This window comes from Orycteropus afer, unplaced genomic scaffold (assembly GCF_000298275.1).
Source record: "Orycteropus afer afer isolate SDZICR_OR568_19922 unplaced genomic scaffold, OryAfe1.0 scaffold00011, whole genome shotgun sequence".
NCBI lineage: Eukaryota > Metazoa > Chordata > Mammalia > Tubulidentata > Orycteropodidae > Orycteropus > Orycteropus afer.
This window is the reverse complement of record NW_006921598.1, coordinates 12,049,234-12,055,195: the sequence shown is the minus strand read 5'-3', so window position 1 is coordinate 12,055,195 and position 5,962 is coordinate 12,049,234.

Sequence of the window (5,962 nt, the reverse complement as noted above, 5' to 3'; positions counted from 1 at the left end):
TTTCCAACTACCGGTGATTCTTCTTTGTTTCCAACTTTTGCATTCCAGTCACCAGTGATAATTAACACATCCTGATTTCATGTTTGGTCAATTTCAGACTTCAGAAGTTGATAAAAATCTTCAATTTCCTCATCTGTGGCTTTGGTGGACTACCCTTTAAGGGATCACAGTAGGAGGTCCCAGAGAGAGTGGAGAAAAATGTGGAACGAAACTCAAAATTATGAAAAAGACCAGGCTTACTGGTCTGATAGAGATTGGTGGAACCCCCAAGACTGGCCCCTAGACATCCTTCAAGCCTAGAATTAACTTACCCTTGTGGTTCAACTTTCAGTAAAATGATAGGCCTATAAAGTAAACAATAACACCAGGAAGATACGCACCCCTTAGAACAATGAACCATACAAGATCAAATGCCCAAGGATAAAGCTTAGAAGGCAGCACAGGACAGGAAAGAAAGAAAATGAAAACAGTAAACACAGGGAGGAAGTGGGAAGAGTGCTGTTACATTGTGGGGTTTGCAATCAATGTCACAAAACAAAATGTTTATGAATTATTGAATGGAAAACCGATTTGCTCTATAAACTTTCTACCAAATCACAATAAAAAGTTAAAAAGAAAAAAGAAAGAAGGAAAAAGAAAATCCTGTGGAGCACTCTTCTCCTCTCACACACATGGAGTCGCCCTGAGTCGGAACTGACTAGAGGACAACTGGACTGGTCTTTTTCCTTCGTCTCTGTTGTCACTGTGCTACTCATTTTAGATTCTGTCCTTAGCAGTGTCCCCTCAGTTTGGGGCTTTATTCTGAAGGGAGCTTTGGCTGATTGGTTTTGAGAGATCATAGAGTCTAAACTTCTCTCTTTAAGACTTTAATGTGGGATCCTTGCACTCAACTGCTATTGATTGTGCAAAGCGTGGCAGTTTCAACTGCAGTTCTCAAATTGGTCCTGTGAGCTTTTCAGTGAACACCTATTGGCTGTTCTGGAACTGGAAGTCTCACTTGGGTTGCATAACCCATTGCTTCCCTTAGCTTATTCCTATACAAAAGGAGAAGAAAGAAGAAGGAAAGCGGAAAGACCAAACAGTCTTGTAGCTATGAGTGATTTGTCCCCATTAATTCATACTTTGAGATTTATGGGGATACATTTATTATAGATGTTACTCATACATTATTGCTTCTGCTGTCCTAGTTTTACATGTGAGTTTTTATGAGGGTATTTAGGAGATTAAATTACTATACTGACTATACTTTTGTTTCTCCAGAGTTTTCCGAGAAGTTTCTTTTAAATGGATTTATTATTTATTTGAAAATGAGAGGAGACTTTGAGTCCTGAGTCTTTCAGAAACTGTCCCTGAGATTTTAGCAATTCTTTTAATCTCACTTTGCCTTAATACCCTCATTCTAAAATGGGAAGGTTAAACTTGATGACTAAAATTCATTCCAACTTTATAAAAATCTCTGATGCTGTGATGTTTTATCTCTCTTTGTACAAAGCCAAATACCTGCTTTCAGGGATACATATAATATGTTGTTGTTGTTATGTGCCATTGAATCGGACCCGACTCATAGTGACCCCTCCTTGGGTTTCCAAGGCAGTATCACTACGGAAGTAGATTGCCCCATCTTCCTTCCGAGGAGTGACTGGTGGGTTTGAACCGCCAGCCTTCTGGTTAGCAGCCAAGTGCCTTAGCCACTATGCTACCAGAGCTCCCACATATAATATAGGTATTTGTAATTTAGTTGACATGGCAGGATAATTTTAGAAACATAAAAATGACACTCCAAGAAAACTGAAAAAGCTGTTGAGAGACCAAGAAATGTTTATAAAGAAACTCTTAAAATCTTAAACTCTTAAAATATTACAAAGGTATTTTAATAGAGTGAGTAATATATTCACTCTGTTACTTAGAAAGTGTCATGGCTATTGTGTTCCAAAATTTTCTTCCTAAACTTTCCATGCCAGATTCATTGTTGAACCCATGGTGGTTAAGGCTGCAGACTTAACAAGCTATAAATTTAGTCAATAACATTTACAACTCAAGTAGTATTTGTAAACACAAAAGCAGTAAATAAAATAGAATCAGTTTGTATAAAGGCATCACAGGAGACTGTAATCTGGCTGATTATTTGAGTTACATAATCCATATTACCTAATTGATAAACTCTGAAATGTTGCAGAAAACCCTAAATAAGGATACTCAACTACCATGAACGTTGAAGGTCACAGAAGAAAATAAGTGTACAAATTAATAGGGAGAATTACATCCATGAGAGGAGATGAAACAGGACCAATTGATTAAAAAAAAAAAAAAAAAAACCTGGAGAGATGTTGGAGTGGAGGGAGGGAAAAAAGCAGCAAGTGCCAAGAAAAGGCTTAAATTCTCTTTCCCCTAGCAAATTAGTGGTATGCTTTGTTGAAAACCCATGTTGATTAAACAGAGAAATCACAACTCAAGAACAAATATTTATAGAGCATGTATCAGAGTCAGTTTTAGACAGTGGGGATTCAGCAGTGAAGGAAGCTTGCCTGCACTAACTGTTGGTGAATAGAAAAGTATACGTTTGCTCTCTGTCCAGTTCAGGAAAGAGCATCCTAAGAGGGAACCCTATAGGTGAGGACCATGAGGCATCCCAACCTAACCTGTAGTATATTGTCCCAGACATAGCTGTGTCCTCCATGTACCATGACAAATTCTCTTCCTCCTCTACAGCCTTGTCTTACTGAATGTTTCCCAAAAAGCAGGAAGGCTTTGGACACTAAAGAACAAAGTTGGAGAAGGAAATCTTTGCCAAAGGAAGTAGAAAAGTCTCTTGCCAGCTTCTCATTTTTACCAGGATAAACCATGCTAGGGAGCTCTGGTAGCATAGTGGCTAAGACACTTGCCTGCTAACCAGACGGCTGGCGGTTCAAACCCACCAGCCACTCCTCGGAAGGAAGGTTGGGCAATCCTACTTCCGTAGTGATACTGCCTTGGAAACCCAAGAAGGGGTCACTATGAGTCGGGTTTGACTCGACGGCACATAACAACAACAACAAACCATGCTAAGTACATAGCAATTAATAATCACATTCAAAAGTCCACTTTGAATACATTGATGTTTCATTCAGCTCCATTTGCAATAGCTACCATGTGACCTGTGGTAAGAGAGACGGAGGCTAAGGTAGCAGAATTTTCCTGGCTCGACTTAGAGGTTTGTCTACCAAGCAGGACCCCCTTGGAGGAAATAATTACCAAAGGGAAGTGGCATCTGGAGAGGATATAAGAGGAGACAGAAGTCAGGAATTACAAAGGCCCGCTGAGAAAATGCTGGGAACTAAATGTTGCCTTTTTTATGTGCTGTCAAATTGTCTCCAACTCATAGTGACCTTATGTACAACAAAATGCAACACTACCCAGTCCGGTGCCAACTTCACAATCCCTATTATACCTGAGCCTATTGCTAAAGCCACCATGTCAGTCCATCTCATTGAGGGCCTTCCCCACTTTCATTGACCTTCCACTTTCCTAAGAATAACATCCTTCTCCAGAGAATGGTCCCTTCTGACAACATGACCAAAGTAGGTGAGACGAAGTCTGGCCATTCTCACTTCCAAGGAGCATTCCAGCTGCACTTCCTCCAAGACAGATTTGTTCATTTTTTTAGCAGTCCACAGTACTTTCAGCATTCTTTGCCAACACCACAACTCAAAAGCATCAACTCTTCTTCAGTTTTCCTTACTCATTGTCCAGCTCTCACATGTATATGAGGTGATTGAAAATACGATGGCTTGGGTTAGGTGCATCTTAGTCTTCAAGGAGATATGTTTGCTCTTCAGCACTTCAAAGAAGTTTTTTGCAACAGATTTGCCCAATGCAATACATCTTTTGATGCCTTGACTGCTGCTTCCATTGGTGTTGATTGTGGAACCAAGTGATATGAAGTCTTTGACAACTTCAATCTTTTCTCCATCGTGATGCTGCTTATTGGTCCATTTGTGAGAATTTTTGTTTCCTTTATACTGAGGTGTTGTTCTGGTTACCTAGTGCCACTCTGACAGTAATATACCACAAATAGGATGCCTCAAACAGGAGTTTATTCTCTTACAGTTCGGGAGGATAGAAGTCTGAGTTCAAAGTACCAATCTGCAGGGGTTGTGTGAAAGCACCTCGACCTTGGGCTTCAGCTCTGCCTCTTGCTCCTGACCCAGTGAAGCTAGAGGCATCTCTTCACTCAGGCAGCTACTGGCTGCTGAGGCTGATAAGCCCAAGGTCGACAAATAAAATGGCACAGCCCCAATTTTACCAAACCACATGGCAGCCCATTAGTTCAAGTCCATTGAAACTCCCAAGATCAGCAGAGCGTGGCAGGCTGCTGAACAATGACATGGCTACATACAGGGTGAAAGCGTGCCATAAGCTAGAGAACGTTCCAAAAGCTGTTTCTTACATACAGGAAGCAGACCACATACCCAAAGCAGCTACTTAGCTGCTCCAATAGATCCCACCATGGAGTTAATTACAATCTCACCATGGGGAATAACTAAATCCAGCTGCCCAGCCATTCAACCATGCCCAGCCATGGTGACACACCAACTTAACCACCACAGGTGTAATCCATAATGCAGACTGTGGTTTTTAACCTTCATCAGTAAGTGCTCCATGTTATTATCCTCACTTTCAGCAAGAAAAGTTGTGTCATCAGCGTTTCTCAAGGTTCTTCATTAGCCTTCCTCCAATCCTGATGCCACATTCTCCTTCATATAATCCAGCTTCACTGATTATTTGCTCAGCATACAGATTGTACAGATTGAACAAGTATGGTGAAAATACAGCCCTGACACACTCCCTTAAACCATGCAGTAACCCCTTGTTCTGTATAAACAACACCCTCCTAGTCAACGTACAGGTTCCTCATGAGTACAATTAAGTGTTCTAGAGTTCCCATTCTTCTCAACGCCACCCACAATTTTTTTAGGATCCACACAATCAAATGCCTTTGCATAGTCAATAAGACACAAGTAAACATCTTTCTGGTATTTTTTGCTTTTAGCCAAGATCCATCTGACATCAGCTGTGATATCCCTCATTCCACATCCCCTTCTGAATCCAGCTTACATTTCTGGAAGTTCTCCGTCAATGTACTTCTGCAACCATTTTTTAATTATCTTGCTTGTGATATCAATGATATTGTTTGATAATTTCCACATTCTGTGGGATCACCTTTCTTTGGAATGAGTACAAATGTGGATCTCTTCCAGTCAGTTGGCCAGGTAGCTGTCTTCCAAATCTCTTGGCATAGAAAAGTGAGTGCTTCCAGTGTGGCATCCGTTTGTTGAAATATCTCAAAGGGCATTCTATCAATTCCCACAGCCTTGTTTTTTGCCAATTCCTTTAGTGCATCTTTGACTTCTTCTTTCAATACCATTGGTTTTTGATCATATGCCACCTCCTGAAATGGATGATCATCTACCAATTATTTTTGGTATAGTCTTCTTTTGATGTTTCCTGTATCATTCAACGTGTTTCCCATGAATCTTTCAGTATTGCAATTCAAGACTTAAATTTTTTCCTCAGTTCTTTCAGCTTGAGAAATGCCAAGTGTGTTCTTCCTTTTTGATTTTCTAACTCCAGGTCTTTGCACATTTCATCATCATAATTGACTTTGTCTTCTCAAGCTGCTGTTTGAAATCTTCTGTTCTGTTCTTTTATCCTGTCAATTCTTTCACTTGCTTTAGCTACTCTCCATTCAAGGGCCAAATTCCAGAGTCTCTTCTGACATCCATTTTGGTCTGTTGTTCCTTTCCTGTGTTTTTAGTGAACTTTTGTTTTCTTCATGGATGATATTCTTATATACACACATACATATATATGTATACACACGCATATATATGTATATGTATATGTATATGTATAGGAGCTCTGGTAGCATAGTGCCTTAAGCACTTGACTGCTAACCAGAAGGCTGGCAGTTCAAACCCATCAG